Raw genomic sequence first — 17,233 nt, 5'->3', positions numbered from 1 at the left:
AACGACACTGTGAGCAGCGAATGCGGTGGAATGAAATAGCAGCAGGGAGACTGGATGAGAAGCAGCTGTTCGGGAAAGTCTTTGCCGCTTGCAATTCTGAGAGCAATCTCAAATGTATTTCATACTGAGCATGTCTCAGGTCGCTCAAGAGGTCTGGGGCATTTCTTGCGCGCGTGCTTTCTGGCTCGTTGGTCTAGGCGTATGATTCTCGCTTAGGGTCTGTTACTGCGCTGATTTGCGAGAGGTCCCTGGTTCAAATCCCGGACGAGCCCGTGTTTTTTTTTAACTTGACTTGTGCAAAACTGCCTGATTAACTTTCTCAAAAAGCACCTTCGTGAAACCAGCGTGGGCTGCCTGGAGTACGAATGAGGCAGAAAACAGAGAAATGAAATGGTTGGAGATCGTGTTCAACAAGCTACTTGGATGCTGCCTGAACTGCTGTGCTCTTCCAGCACCACTAATCCAGAATCTGGTTTCCAGCATCTGCAGTCATTGTTTTTACCATAGTGCTCAACCGGTTGACGTGAGTGGTGCGGTGTTTGAGGAATGTCAGCAATCAAGGTAGATTGGAAAATTGGGACAGCTCTCCTCGGAGAACCGAACTTTTCCAAGTCATGAGGGACCTAGAAACAGGAAATAATGTTGTGAAAATGCTCCCACGCCTGAAAGGATCCATAACGATTCGGCAGAATTTTAAGTCACGAGGAAAAGAAGTAAAAGTGACATTAGGAAGAACGTTTTCGTACAGGGAGTGGTGAGGGTCAGTAAGTCCCTGTCTGACATTGACAAAGAGGAAGATTCAATGGACCCAAAAGGGAATTCGGTGGTCACGTTCAGATGTGCAGATTTCCGCTGAGAAGGCGAGAGAATGAAACGACTAGAGTCACACGTTTACTTAAGTGTAGAACCAGCAGAGCGAAGGTGGGCCGCAGAGCCTCCGTCTGCGCTGTGACACATGTTGTGATTCAGTGTGAAATCACAGTTCGACCGACAGAATGTGGGAATTTAGAAAAAAGTTTATATTTACACAGCCTCCATACGTCTGCGAAACAGCATATCACACGACAGCAGTGGAGGTCTTTGACATCAGGCTCGAAGGTGCCTTCAGCGTGCCAGACAAAAGCCTGAAGTGTTCTGTGCAACCAGCTCACCAAGCGGCAGCAGAGTGGCGCAGCGGGAGCGTGCTGGGCCCATAACCCAGAGGTCGATAGATCGAAACCATCCTCTGCTATCGTTCACTGTCACCTTGATCTGCTTTCTTCAGCAAGCTGCCTTTGCATCTACTTGCCGATATGTTCATATCGATCCACTCCATTCAAACGGCATGGGTTTTAGAGGTCTCAGTGGTATTCTGTTCTTGGTCGGTTTCCTCTGAACTGAATCGCAAAACCGGTTCTCTACGATGCTAATGAGCTGTTAAAGTTGAAACTCAGACATCGTCCCCCACTTTTTGGACGGATACCACCGATTGTGAATAACCTCAGAGAGAGAGAGAGAGACAAGTGACAGACAGTCGCCGTGGAATCCAGGGGCTGAATGGCTTCTGTCTGCGCGAGAATGATGCTACGTGTTGCTGAGGGAGCAAAAATGGTTCATTTTTAACCGTCCCTTCCGTGTTGGACTGCCTGCAGTCCCTCAGCTCAGGGCGGTGGGGATGACTCTCAGTGAGTGAAGGTTTCACTCGGATTCTCTTCATCTGGGACACTTGGGGCTCAGATGTTAACTGCTGCGCGGTCGCAGCAAAGAAAGCGATGCCCGCTTTGCAATAGACTTTCTGTAAGATTGCTGCGTGAAGACGATTTCTGAACACCAAGCAGGCTGCACAACAATGTGAATTTACCTGGGCGAAGAGTCCTCGGTGTTCATTTCTCTCTGTCCTGCCAGCACAGCATCTTTCTGTCTCTCCGATAACAGACCTTTGGAGAAAGTTCACAATCAAAGTTGTTCATGTTCCCCGCATTAATGTAACTGACACCTCTCACCCCAAGAGTTTCAGAGAGAGAGAGAGAGAGAAAGAGGGAGAGAAAGCAGAAGAGCGAATGGACTCTTACCCTCCCCCAACCCTACATTCCCCCACCCCCCTCCCCCCAGAACAACGTGCAAGTAGAAATAAAATGGTTTAATTATCCGCCAGTGGAGATAGTCCAGTTCCTGGGGATGAGACAAACATCAGCCCCCCCGGGGACAGAATGACAAGCAGATGTTCTGGAAAGGCTTTGCTGCTTGCAATTCTTGCAGCAATGTGGAATGTACTTCACACTGAGCAAGTTTCAGCTGGCTCAGAGTCTCCAATGTTCATTGCTGTGTTTGCCGCCAGCTCAGAGAGAGAACAATAGGCAGGACGTAGGAGTGAATAACGATCCGCGTGAGAATGCGAATAACTGTTAATGGAGACTGTTAGTGGCTAACAATACGTCGTGTGTCATAGCAGACGAGGTGATAAACAGGAGTCTTTTGTGTGGTAGGGGTCAAGGACATGGGGGAGTGGTAGGGGTCAAGGACATGGGGGAGTTCAGGCCCTATAGTTATAGAACTCGATATTGAAGACCGGAGGGCTGTAAGGTCTCCAAGTGGAAAATGAGATGTTGTTCTTTCATCTGGAGCTCGAACACTGCTGCAAGCCTGAGACAGGGATGTTGGCCAGGGAACAGGGTGATGTGTTAAAGTGGCAGGCAACCGCAAGGTCAGGGCCTTGAGTTTCTGCGGGCAGAAGCGGGATGTTCTGCGAAGCAGTCACCCAGTTTATGCTTCATGCTACGTTGGGCAAACGACACTGTGAGCAGCGAATGCGGTGGAATGAAATAGCAGCAGGGAGACTGGATGAGAAGCAGCTGTTCGGGAAAGTCTTTGCCGCTTGCAATTCTGAGAGCAATCTCAAATGTATTTCATACTGAGCATGTCTCAGGTCGCTCAAGAGGTCTGGGGCATTTCCTGCGCGCGTGCTTTCTGGCTCGTTGGTCTAGGCGTATGATTCTCGCTTAGGGTCTGTTACTGCGCTGATTTGCGAGAGGTCCCTGGTTCAAATCCCGGACGAGCCCGTGTTTTTTTTTTAACTTGACTTGTGCAAAACTGCCTGATTAACTTTCTCAAAAAGCACCTTCGTGAAACCAGCGTGGGCTGCCTGGAGTACGAATGAGGCAGAAAACAGAGAAATGAAATGGTTGGAGATCGTGTTCAACAAGCTACTTGGATGCTGCCTGAACTGCTGTGCTCTTCCAGCACCACTAATCCAGAATCTGGTTTCCAGCATCTGCAGTCATTGTTTTTACCATAGTGCTCAACAGGTTGATGTGAGTGGTGCGGTGTTTGAGGAATGTCAGCAATCAAGGTAGATTGGAAAATTGGGACAGCTCTCCTCGGAGAACCGAACTTTTCCAAGTCATGAGGGACCTAGAAACAGGAAATAATGTTGTGAAAATGCTCCCACGCCTGAAAGGATCCATAACGATTCGGCAGAATTTTAAGTCACGAGGAAAAGAAGTAAAAGTGACATTAGGAAGAACGTTTTCGTACAGGGAGTGGTGAGGGTCAGTAAGTCCCTGTCTGACATTGACAAAGAGGAAGATTCAATGGACCCAAAAGGGAATTCGGTGGTCACGTTCAGATGTGCAGATTTCCGCTGAGAAGGCGAGAGAATGAAACGACTAGAGTCACACGTTTACTTAAGTGTAGAACCAGCAGAGCGAAGGTGGGCCGCAGAGCCTCCGTCTGCGCTGTGACACATGTTGTGATTCAGTGTGAAATCACAGTTCGACCGACAGAATGTGGGAATTTAGAAAAAAGTTTATATTTACACAGCCTCCATACGTCTGCGAAACAGCATATCACACGACAGCAGTGGAGGTCTTTGACACCAGGCTCGAAGGTGCCTTCAGCGTGCCAGACAAAAGCCTGAAGTGTTCTGTGCAACCAGCTCACCAAGCGGCAGCAGAGTGGCGCAGCGGGAGCGTGCTGGGCCCATAACCCAGAGGTCGATGGATCGAAACCATCCTCTGCTATCGTTCACTGTCACCTTGATCTGCTTTCTTCAGCAAGCTGCCTTTGCATCTACTTGCCGATATGTTCATATCGATCCACTCCATTCAAACGGCATGGGTTTTAGAGGTCTCAGTGGTATTCTGTTCTTGGTCGGTTTCCTCTGAACTGAATCGCAAAACCGGTTCTCTACGATGCTAATGAGCTGTTAAAGTTGAAACTCAGACATCGTCCCCCACTTTTTGGACGGATACCACCGATTGTGAATAACCTCAGAGAGAGAGAGAGAGAGACAAGTGACAGACAGTCGCCGTGGAATCCAGGGGCTGAATGGCTTCTGTCTGCGCGAGAATGATGCTACGTGTTGCTGAGGGAGCAAAAATGGTTCATTTTTAACCGTCCCTTCCGTGTTGGACTGCCTGCAGTCCCTCAGCTCAGGGCGGTGGGGATGACTCTCAGTGAGTGAAGGTTTCACTCGGATTCTCTTCATCTGGGACACTTGGGGCTCAGATGTTAACTGCTGCGCGGTCGCAGCAAAGAAAGCGATGCCCGCTTTGCAATACACTTTCTGTAAGATTGCTGCGTGAAGACGATTTCTGAACACCAAGCAGGCTGCACAACAATGTGAATTTACCTGGGCGAAGAGTCCTCGGTGTTCATTTCTCTCTGTCCTGCCAGCACAGCATCTTTCTGTCTCTCCGATAACAGACCTTTGGAGAAAGTTCACAATCAAAGTTGTTCATGTTCCCCGCATTAATGTAACTGACACCTCTCACCCCAAGAGTTTCAGAGAGAGAGAGAGAGAGAAAGAGGGAGAGAAAGCAGAAGAGCGAATGGACTCTTACCCTCCCCCAACCCTACATTCCCCCACCCCCTCCCCCCAGAACAACGTGCAAGTAGAAATAAAATGGTTTAATTATCCGCCAGTGGAGATAGTCCAGTTCCTGGGGATGAGACAAACATCAGCCCCCCCGGGGACAGAATGACAAGCAGATGTTCTGGAAAGGCTTTGCTGCTTGCAATTCTTGCAGCAATGTGGAATGTACTTCACACTGAGCAAGTTTCAGCTGGCTCAGAGTCTCCAATGTTCATTGCTGTGTTTGCCGCCAGCTCAGAGAGAGAACAATAGGCAGGACGTAGGAGTGAATAACGATCCGCGTGAGAATGCGAATAACTGTTAATGGAGACTGTTAGTGGCTAACAATACGTCGTGTGTCATAGCAGACGAGGTGATAAACAGGAGTCTTTTGTGTGGTAGGGGTCAAGGACATGGGGGAGTTCAGGCCCTATAGTTATAGAACTCGATATTGAAGACCGGAGGGCTGTAAGGTCTCCAAGTGGAAAATGAGATGTTGTTCTTTCATCTGGAGCTCGAACACTGCTGCAAGCCTGAGACAGGGATGTTGGCCAGGGAACAGGGTGATGTGTTAAAGTGGCAGGCAACCGCAAGGTCAGGGCCTTTTTAGTGAAACTGACACCTCTCCCCCAAGGGATTCAGAGAGAGGGAAACAGCTGAACCGCAAAAGTGCTAGATCACTTTTCCACAAAAGCATCTTTGTTAAACGAGATCGGATTGCCAGAAGTAGGGGATGGGGCTGAGCTACCATTGCAGTGAACACTGCGAAGGGAAACATTTGTTCAAAGTTAGAACATGTTTTGCAGATTGTTCGCCCACACAATCCGAGTCTGAATGAATTCTCCAGCTGCGTTATTGCTAAAATCTGAGAGTGAAATTTCAGGAAGCGGGGAATTGAAGTGATTGGAGACAGCGCTGAACAGGTTGTCGTGAATTGTGCCGTGCATGAGGAATGTCAATAATGAATGCAGATTGGAAAGTTGGGACAGTTCTCCTTGGAGAACAGAAGTTTGAAATCTGGCCCAGTTGACGTTTTCCAAGGCATGAGGGATCTAGACAGAGAAAATATTACCATGAAAATGGTACCACGCCTGAAAGGATCGCTCCCAATTAGGCAGAGTCTTGAGCAAAGGAAGTAAAAATGACATTATGAAGAACGTTTTCGTGCAGAGAGTGGTTAGGGTCAGATTTACACAGTTGCGCTGGCACCCTTGGAGAGCTCTGAGTTGTCTTGTCCTCTTCTGTTGCTGTGTTCTGATCTCAAGTGTGAAACCTCTTCCCTCAGATGGTAATGAACTGGTGAAGTCGAAACACATGACTTGCTGTTTTTGTCCATTTCCTGCGGTAAAGAAACAGACGCCCTTGTAACAAAATACTTTCTGCAGGATTGCTGTGTCAAGGCAAATTCTGAACACCAAACAGGCTGCACAAGAAGGCACTCATATCAATTTACCTGAGGGAAGTCTCCGGTGCCCATTTCTGCCTGTCCCGATACCACATCACCTTGTCATTTCTCCGAGAACAGACCTTTGGAACAAGTTTAAAGTTGCCATTTGATGGATTCGTGTCAATGACGTCTCCTCCCCCAAGTGATAGGGAGAGAGAGCAGAAGAGCGAATGGGCTCTGCCTCCCACAAGCACAGCTTGTAAGTAGAAACAAAATGGTTCAATTATCCGCTAGTGGAGAGAGCCCGGTCCCTGGGGACGGGACAAACAGCAGTGTCCTGGGAGCAGGGAGACAGACTGAGAAGCAGATGTTCTTGATACTCGTTGCTGCTTGAAATTCTGGGAGTAATGTACAATATATTTCGTACTGAGCAAGTCTCAGCTGCTTCTGGAGCTGACTGCGCCCATGGCATGTGGCTCGTTGGTCTCAGGGTATGAACAGGTTGACGTGAATGGTGCCGTGCCTGAGAATTGTCAGTTCTGAAGGTAGATTGGAAAGTTGGGACAGATCTCCTTGGACCTATGGTTGTTGTGGAGGAGGATGATAAGACACAGAATATCGAATAAAATATTATAGTGTTAGCAACTTAAATGATATATTGAAGAAACCTAGATTGCTGTTGAGTCTTTCATCTTTTAAAACGGGTTGTAGATTTCGGTTCATTAATCTGTAAATCCCAGAACTTTTTCAAAATCACATTCTCCAGGTAATTTAAGGTTCTATAAACGGAGGTGACACCTCAGATCAGACAATGCATGAAAGCTGTGAGGGTAGGGTCTATCTGTATCCTAATCTTGAGTGAGACTGGTTCTATTTCCAAATATATAATCCTGCAAACGCAGATTCACTCCAAAGACTTCTATATGTGAGTGCATACATAAGAGAGAGCGTGTGTGTGCGTGTGCATGCTGGGTACAGTGTGTGTGTGTGTGTGTGTGTGTGTGTGTGTGTGTGTGTGTGTGTGTGTGTGTGTGTGTGTGTGTGTGTGTGTGAGATGGAGTATAATCATGTGAGATGGTGGATGCTTAGGTTTCAGTGTGGGAATGTATTACTGTGTGTCTGAGAGAGAGCATGTCTATCAGAGAGGGTCTGCACGAGCGTGTGAGTATGTAAGAGAGTGTGCTTGTGCGTGAGAGAGTGTATTGTGTTGCTGGGTCTCCTGTCGTGTGACGTGAACCCAGGGTCTCGGCTGAGGCCATCCTCATGTGTTCTAAACTTGGCTATCAGCCTCTGCTCGGCCACTAGATCAAAGAGGGCTGAGGCACGAGAAAGGACGGACGGGGGCACTGGTGGTGGTAGAGAAGGGAGAGAAATGGAGAGGGGACAGAGGTTGGGGAGTAGAGAATGACGGGTTCAGAAGGTTGGGGACGGAATCGGGGTGCACTGTGAAGAGGGGAGAAAGGGCGGGGGCAGTGGGTGGGGAGAAAACGGACAAGGGGCAGAATGGGAAGCGAGAGATAGCACAAATCCCACCTTCCCCAGGACTGGTGTCAGTGTCCCACAAACTGGAACCCACTCTTTCCACAGCAGATTTGGGGCAACCATTTCTCAATATAAGCATGGCTAAGGCATATCATCCCTGCAGGCCATTCACACCGACCTTCCCAACAGCATCCCACTTAGACTCACTCGATTAATCTACAGCCCTGCAGTTCCCCATGGCTATTTCCTGATGAAGGGTTTTGCCCGAAACGTCGACTCTCCTGCTCCTCGGATGCTGCCTGACCTGATGGGCTTTTCCAGCACCACACTCTCGACCCTGATCTCCAGCATCTGCAGTCCTCACTTTCGCCCTGTAAGGAGTGAATTTTCTATTCCTAGTCTTTTAAATCTTTTAAAATCGTTTCCCCTCACCCTAAACCTATACCCTGTAGTTTTGGAATACCTCTACCCCGGGGAAAAGACAGAAACGTTGAGCAGCCAGACAAAATGCAAAAGGAATAATATGTCAAGGCACAGGGAAAAAAAAACATTTCGTCAAAAAATTGCTTTGGTATTTTTCTCTCGTATTCGCATTTAGACACTTAAAATTTGTCATGATCTGGAGGTGCCTGTGTTGGACTGGGGTGTACGAAGTTAAAAACACACAACACCAGGTTACAGTCCAATAGGCTTGTTTGGAAGCACCAGCTTTCGGAGAGATGTTCCTTCATCAGGTGGTTGTGGAGTAAAAGATCATAAATTCTGTGCCTTACGATCTTATACACCACAACCACCTGATGAAGGAGCAGCGCTCTGAAAGCTAGTGCTTCCAAATAAGTCTGTTCGACTATAACCAGGTATTTTGTGATTTTTAACTTTAAAAGTTGTAACAAATTCCGGCACACTGAGCATGCTCCGCGGTGTCAGGAATCAATGTGCATGACCGCCAGTGTCAGCAAAGCATTGCGCATATTCCTTGGTGCCCGCAGAAACTGCGCGTCAGCTTCTTCCCATGGACCAATGAAGAACCTTGGAGGACCGGAAGGAGACTGGTCCTCCTGCCAATCAGAGCCGGCCATTGTCGAAATGTAGAGGTTGGACCGTGAGCTCTGAAGCTGCTGCCGCTCCTTTTTCTGTGAACTTCAGCCCAGACAGTCTGTTTCTCACCACTTTTACCATTTTTTGTTTCATTCTGGGGTTTAATTGTTAATTTGCAGCAACCGAAAAGAAAGAGTGAATCGAGGGAGGGGACAGACTCTGGAAAAGTTGATCCAGGTCTGTGTCTCACTTTGCAAACACATGGCAAATGCAGTGACACAATCTATAGCCTTTGATGTGTTTTAAAAAACGCAGAGAGGAGGCGAATTGTTTAGATGGTGATATGTTGAGATGTGGTGAAAGTGAGATGATGGAGATCAGAGTTCCAAAGTGTGGCGCTGGAAAAGCACAGCAGGTGAGGCAGCAACTGAGGAGGAGGAGAGTCAATGTTTTGGGCACGAGCCCTTCATCAGGAATGATATGTGGATGGACAAAGGGGTCTCAGCGTCCTTCTACACCAGTCACTGTCAGTTGTCAGACAGGAGCAGCAAGCAATCAGCAAGGCAAGTGGTATATTAGCAAGAGAAGTTGAGTTCAGAAGTGGGGATGTCTTCCTGCAGTTAGGTCAGTCATTGAATGTATTCAAGGCTGAGTCCATTTGACTTTGAAGAACAAAGAAGTGGATGGGTATTGGGGAAAGGTAAGAAAATGGTTTTAAGACCAGTATAGAACACTTACAGTCATACAGCACAGAAACAGACCATTAAGTCCAACTAGTCCATGCTGACTGTGTTCTGAAACTAAACTAGTCCCACCTGCCAGTGTTTGGCCCAGACTCTCTGAACCTTTCCTATTACAATTGCAACATTTAAGAGACATTTGGATGGGTATATGAATAGGAAGGGTTTGGAGGGATATGGGCCGGGTGCTGGCAGGTGGGACTAGATTGGGTTGGGATATCTGGTCAGCATGGACGGGTTGGACCGAAAGGGTCTGTTTCCATGCTGTACATCTCTATGACTCTATGTACTTATCCAAATGTCTTTTAAACACTGTAACTGTACCTGCATCCACCATCTCCTCTGGACATTGATACCACATGAGAACCATTCTCTGTCTTAAAATAAAAAGGTGCCCCTCATATCTTTTTCAAATATTTCTCCTCTCATCTTCAAAGTTTGCTCCCTAACCTTGAAACACCCATCCCGGGGAAAGAATACCTGCTGTTCACCTCATCGATACCCCTGAAGATTTTATAATCCGCTCTAAGGTCATCTCTCAACCTCCGATGCTACAGTGAAAAAAATCCCACCCTGTCCACCTAGATGCCGATATATTTATATCCAGTTATGAACTGTTCAATGCTAGTGCCGACTGGAAAGACCAAATGACCTATTCCTGCTCCCAATTTTCACACTATGTGTCCAGGACAACAAGAGACCATATGACATAGGTGCAGAAATTAGGCCATTCAGCCCATCAGATCTACTCCACCATTCAATCACAATTGATACGTTTCTCAACCCCATTTTGAAATTTTGATTTTGGAAAGGCAGATCAGGGCAGGATCTGCAAAGTTAATGGGGAGTGTTGTTGACCAAAGATACCTTGGAGTGCTGGTTCATAGTTTCTTGAAGGTGGAGTCGCAGGTAGACAGGATTGCGAAGGAGGTGTTTGATGTGCTTGCCTTTATAGGTCAGGGCATTTCAGTACAGATGTTGGGAGGTCATGTTGCCCCTGTACTGGACATTGATGAGGCTACTTTTGGAATACTGTGTTCAGTTCTGGTTACCCTGCTACAGGAAATGTGTTGTGAACCTTTGAAAGGGTTTGGCAAAGATTTACAAGGCTATCGCCAGAGTTGGAGGGTTTGAGCTATAGGGAGAGGCTTAATAGGCCGGGACTGTTTTCCCTGGAGCATTGGAGGCTGAGGGGTGACTTTATAGAAGTTCAAAAGGAGCATGGATAGGGTGAATAGCCAAGATCTTTTCCACATAGTAGGGAAGTCCAAAACTAGAGGGCAAAGATTTGAGGTGAAAGGGGAAAGATTTAAAAGGAACCTTATGGACAACTTTCTCACACAGAGAGTGATGCAAGCATGGAATGAGCTGCCAGAGGAAATGGTGGAGGCTGGTATAATTACAGCATTTTAAATGGCATCTGGTAACAGGGTGAATTTGAGAGCGATATAGGCTAAGTGCTGACAAATGGGACTATGTTACTTTGGGATATCTGGTCAGCACAGACAATTTGGACTGAAGGAAAGCAGAAGTAATGTTGTGAAGTTTGGAATTTCAGAGCAGCTTTCAAAGATGTTTTGTCCTTACTGGGAGCAGAAGCTACAATGAAATCTTTCATTTGAGAGACAGCAACTGAGTAAGTGAGGACATTCAGGATTTTGATGGAATGTGGGAATTTGTTGCAATGTGGGGTTGAAGTGTTTAAAGTAAAGTGTCCTGAGCGGGAAGCCGAGTGAAGGGTTAGGTGGGTTTGTGTTTTAAACTGCTCATTTCTTTCAGCCCCCAACAATGTACTTCCAATGCTGTGCATCAGAAGGAGCGGTGAATCAGTAACTGGTATCATCAGAAATTTTACGGTTTTCAGTACTGCAGGTATTGCATTGTTGTATCAGCATTGTAAAGGTCACTGGCAGCAGCGGGAGGTGTGGGATGTATTCACTGGAAGAGATGAAGCAGTTAGATAACACACATATGAGAGGGCAGAGTGGGACTTGTCTTTCAATTTGCAGAAGTTGGGAGGTTGTGGGAGCTGTGGTTCTGGGCAAACACAACTGCAGTAAATCATAGACGTCCTACAGTGTGGAAGGAGGCCATTCAACCCATCAAGTCCACACTGACCCATCGAACAGCATGCCACCCAGACCCACCTTATCTCGTCGTTTCTGCTGGTGGGTTAGACTAGGTAACAAGATTAGGGGTAGGTTTAAGGTGTAGGAGGAGGGACTACATTTCCTGCAGAGTGGTGAATCTATGGAATTCTTTGCCCAAGGAAGCAATAGAAGCAGGCATATTCAAGACACAGTTCGATGGGATTTTGGATGGTAGGTGAATTTAGGGTAGTCAGGATAATGCAGGTAAGAGGAGCTGAGATGATGGATAGATCAGCCATGACCTTAAAGAATGGCGGAGTAGGCTCGATGGGCCAAATGGCCTCTTTCTGCACTGCAGGGATTTTATGATTGCTTCATATGGTGTATATCTGATATTCACTGTTGTACACGCTGCATGGCTATGATTTTTTACCTTCTAATATAGTAATGGAATTACATCCTGTATTTCTTGTATTCATTTTTATTTAACAGGTCAGCAGGAAGTCTTTCAGCAACTTTACTGGCTTTCTTTCCTGAAGCAGCCTTGACATTTCATTTTCATATCCTTGATTCAGCTCCATTTCCAGCACCTTTGTAGGAAGATTGTTCCAGGTCATTGTCACCTAAATGAAGTTTTCCTCTTTATATACCTAATGCTACCTTGCTGAATGAGGGTTTTCAGGTTTCTGTGTCATGGATAATATATGATTAGCAGGTATCTGGCAATCTAAGGAATTGTCACCGATGTTATGTTCATTTGACTGTACTGACCGTGACTTATTTCGTGATTTCTTTTGCAGGAAGACATGGGGAAAGAAATCTAAAACCAAACGATACATCAGCTTCGGACAGAGCCACTTGATTCATTGGGACTTGAATATCAGCAGCCATTCCAGTCGAGAAGAAATGTTTGCTTTTGTCTGCTTGGACACTGGTGTGGCAGGAAGAATACTGATACACCCGAATGAGGGAGATTCAGTGCAGTGACTGTGAAAAGAACAGTACTTCACACCACTTACTCAGCTTGGAGGATCAAAGAGACCATTCACTTGCTCTCTGTGCGGGAAGGGCTTCACCCGCTCCTCCCACCTGTGAGACATCAGTGAGTTCACCGACCATCGCAGGGGGATTGAAGGAGCTTCGGCCGAGTGCCATTATTGACTGCATTAATAACCCAGTTCTGGGGACTCCCGGCTTTGAATCTCACCAAAGCAGATGGCGGATTTGGAGTTCAGTCAGAAATCTGGAGCTCAGAATCTCATTATGATACCATTTTCGGGGAACAAACTCCCCAATCTGATTCACTCATGATTTAGGGGAGGAAACTGCCGTTGTGGGAAAGGATTCTCTCAGTCGTCCCAGCTGCATCCTTTCCCTGGTCTGACCGATATGTCACTCCAGACCCACAGCAGTGTGGTTGACTCTTGACAGCCCCTCTGCAAGTGCGCGGGGAGAATCTTACTTACATACAGACTATGGGTTGCAATTGCTGAGTGAAGCAATACTTCCTCCAGGCTAAGGCTGCACCAAGGATCGAATTACAAAGGGACAACTCAGCTGACCAATAGTGAAAAAAGTGGGATGCAGGGAAGTGTGTGTGTGTGTGTGTGTGTGTGTGTTTTAAAAAAAAGCTACTTTTTGTGCACCTTTTTGCTGGGTGGATCTGAAGCTGCAACAAAGTTGGGTCCCAACAAAAGTTACCTGAACTTATCGTCAGACTCAGTCATTGAAGTCTATGAGATCCAACAGCTTTTTCTTTTAAAACTGCTCATTTCTTTAAATCTCCGGCGCGAGGTTTCCAATGTCTTCTCTCAGAAGGAGCAGTCAATGTGTAGCTCGTAGTATTAGAATCGTACATTTTTCAGGACTGATGGTTCATTGTTTCCTCAGCGTTGTAAAGTTTATTGGCAGCAGTGGGAGGGGTGGGTTATTTTCACTGGAAACAAAGTTAAAAATCCAGTTATAGTCCAACAGGTTTATTTGGAAGCACTAGCTTTCGGAGTGTTGCTCCTTCATCAGGTAGCTGTACAGCAGGATCATAAGACACAGAATTTGCAGCAAAATGAAATATTGAACAAATCTCGACTGCTGTTAAGTGTTTCATCTTTAGAATGGGTTGCAGGTTTCAGTTCATTAGTATGTAAATCCCAAAACTTCTTTTAAGTCACAGTCTCGAGATAACTTAAGGTTTTACAATGAGGTACCATCTCAGCCCAGACAATGCATGAAAGATGTGAGGTTAGAGTCTGTCTTGAGTCAGACTGGTTCTGTTCCCAAAGTAGGAATTTATAAAATATTACATGGATTGACTGTCTGCAGATTGTGCACTTTTCGAGAAAATAGAATGTATCTACAAATATAATTCTGCAAATGCAAATTAACCCCATGGTCTTATCTATGTGTGCATGCATGAGAGTGTGTGTGTGCATACACATGAGTCTGGCTGAGAGAGTGCGTGTTTGCGTGTGTGCATGCTTGGTAAAGTGAGAGTGTGCAGGAGTATAAGTCTTTGAGAGTATGGGTGAGTACGTGCATGCATCTGAGAGAGCGCGTATATCTGAGAGAGTGCCTGCGTGAGTATGTGAGAATGTATGGCTGTCTGTGAGAGACAGAGAGACAGAATGTGTACAGTGTAGTGGGGTCACCTGTAATGTAACATGAACCCAAGGTCCTGGTGGAGGCCATCCTCATGGGTTCCAAACTGGGCTATCAGTCTCTGCTCGGCCACTAGAAATGATTAAGCAGTTACACAATAGACACGGGAGGGGGCAGGGTGAGACTTGTCTTTCGATTTGCAAAAGGTGGAAGGCTCTGGATGATGTGATCTCGGGCAAACACAACTTGGAGGACCTTCGGCTCAGAGAGGTGGAGCTGGAAGCCAGGTTGCTGACACGCTGGGAGGGCAAGGCGGAAAGTTAATCAGATGCTTTTTATTCCGGGAGATGGTCTTTCCATCCGGACAGAGCCTTCTGATGGGATCAGTGGACAGGGTCAGGAAGGTGTGAGCCCGGGTCAGGCAGGTAAAGGGGATCTGAGAGAAGGCTGAAGGGGAGAGGAGCTAACTGTGGGGTGGTTGGAGTAAGAACAACGTTAGGGAGGGGGAGATAAGGGACAGAATAGTGACGGCGATTGCCTCCGTTCTCTGCAGTTGGCAGCAGAAGCACAGATGGCATCAGAATCTGATGCCAGGATTCAAGAACCGCTCTGCTCTGGGCTGGAGAAGTGGGAAAGGGAAGTGCAATGGGTGTGGTCCAACAATGTCAGCAGGACACAGCCTCTGCTGAGGGTGCATGAGAAGTTAAAAGCTGCAAAGACAAAGCAGAACCTCAAAGCGCTGGGTGGGATGGTGGCTCAGTGGTTCGCAATGCTGCTTAATAACACCAGGAGCCTGGGTTTGATTCCACCCTTGGGTGAGTGTCTGTGTGAAGTTTGGCATGTTCTCCCCCTTGTGTCTGTGTTGGTTACCTCTGGGTGTTCTGGCTTCCTCCCACAGTCCAAAGATCTGCACTTTAGGGTGGATCAGCTGTGCTAAAGTGTGCAGGTGAGCTTGCATCTTGGATGACCATGTTAGTTTCGGTTCCTTCATTTGTAAATCCCAGAACATTTTTAAACTTACATTCTCAAGATAGCTTTTAACAATAGGTGTCATCTCAGCTCAGATAATGGATTGAAGGTGAGACATTAAAGTCTGTCTGTGTCCCAATGTTAGGTCAGACTGATTCTATTTCCAAAGTGGGAGCTACAGAATTTTACATGGATTTATACAGTTTTTGAGTAATTCGGAATAAATGGACTTCTGCAAGGAAGTGTACAAACAACTGACCAGGAACACGAAAGGCAACTGCCAGCTGATCTGACCAAAGAGCACAACCGTGAACTGACAGCATTCATCAAGACTTCTGATCCAATCCTTCCAGAAGCTCACCATCCACGGACTAGTTGAATCCGTGGATGTGTCAGCACTCTACACCAGCATTCCTCATGATGATGGCATCACGGTAACAGCCTCAGTACTCAATACCAACAACTGCCAATCTCTGAGCACTGTCCTACAACTCATCCGCTTCATTTTCAACCACAACATTTTCACCTTTGGCAACCAGTTCTTCATCCAGACACATAGAACAGCCATGGGGACCAAATTTTCACCCCTGTATGCCAACAGTTTCACGCAGGGGTTCGAACAAGGCTTCTTTTCTGCACAGGACCTCCAACCAACACTATACACCAGATATATTGATGACATTTCTTCCTCTGGACCCATGGTGAGGAGTCACTGAAACAACGATACTGTGATATTAACAAGTTTCATCCCACCATCACACTCTCAACACTCTTTAGTATCTGTCTCATTTTTGAACACATGCAGCTCTATCAAGGATGGATATCTCAGCACTTCTCTGTACCGCAAACCCACGGATAACCTGACAGTGCTACACTTCTCTAGTGAAACATATTAAAACAGCCACCCCCTCTGGACAAGCCCTTCGCATACATAGGATCTGTTCAGGTGAGGAGGAACATGACAGACACTTGGAAGTACACAAGCATGCTCTCATAAGAACGGGATACAATGTTCAACTCATCAACTGCCAGTTCCAATGTCACAGCAAGAAACTGGAATGACTTCCTTTAGGAGAGAGACACGAGCTGCAACCAAAATGGTACCATTTGTTGCCCAGTACTTCTCAGGAGCCGAAACACAACGCCATGTTCTTCACAGCCTGCAACACATTATTGATGAGGATGAGCACCTCGCCAAGACCTTCCCCACGCCTCCACTTCTCGCCTTCAAACAACCGCCAAACTTTAAACAGATAATTGTTCTCAGAAAACTGCCTGGCCTTCAGGACAAGACGATACAACTCTGTTACGGCAGATGATGAAAGACGTATCAGAGTGTTGACACGATTACCACCATTACACGTGGGGACACCACCCACCATGAGTGTAGCAGATACTCATGTGACTCAGCCAACATTGTTTATCTCATACGCTGCAGGCAATGATGCCCTGAGTCTTGGTATATTGGTGAGACCCAGCAAAGGCAACAGCAACAGATGAATGGACACTACACAACAATCACCAGCCAGGAGTGTTCCCTCCCAGTCGGGGAACACGACAGCAGTCCGGGGCATTCAGCCTTGAACCTTCGGGTGACCATCCTTCAAGGTAGACTTCAGGATAGGCAACAACGGAAAATGGCTGGGCAGAGGTTGATAGCCAAGTTCAATACCCATGGAGATGGCCTCAACCAGGACCTTGTGTTCATGTCACACTACAGGTGACCCCACTATAATATATATTCACTCTCACACTCTCACACACTCACACACAAATACATGCTCCTCCAAACCAACACACTCACACACTCAAACACAAATACATGCTCCTCCAAACCAACACACTCACACAGACTCTCTCTTATACACATGCGCTCTCTCTCTCACATACACGCCCTCTCACAAACTTATACCCCATTACACACTCACTCTCTCTCTCCCTCACTCACTCACTTACTCACACACACATACACGCCCTCTCACAAACTTATACCCCATTACACACTCACTCTCTCTCTCCCTCACTCACTCACTTACTCACACACACATACACGCCCTCTCACAAACTTATACCCCATTACACACTCACTCTCTCTCTCCCT

At 46.8% G+C, this 17,233-nt stretch overlaps 1 non-coding gene across 1 annotated transcript; it reads left to right on the top strand.

Annotated features, from left to right (window-relative positions):
- Positions 1-3,926: 3,926 nt before the first annotated feature.
- trnam-cau (transfer RNA methionine (anticodon CAU)) lies at positions 3,927-3,998 on the top strand. The gene has a single exon. It is a non-coding gene; the product is annotated as a tRNA-Met (tRNA).
- The last annotated feature ends 13,235 nt before the right edge of the window (positions 3,999-17,233 follow it).

Source organism: Chiloscyllium punctatum, chromosome 36 (assembly GCF_047496795.1).
Source record: "Chiloscyllium punctatum isolate Juve2018m chromosome 36, sChiPun1.3, whole genome shotgun sequence".
NCBI lineage: Eukaryota > Metazoa > Chordata > Chondrichthyes > Orectolobiformes > Hemiscylliidae > Chiloscyllium > Chiloscyllium punctatum.
The sequence above is the reverse complement of the archived record's forward strand: the minus strand, read 5'-3'. Positions and strand labels throughout refer to the sequence as shown.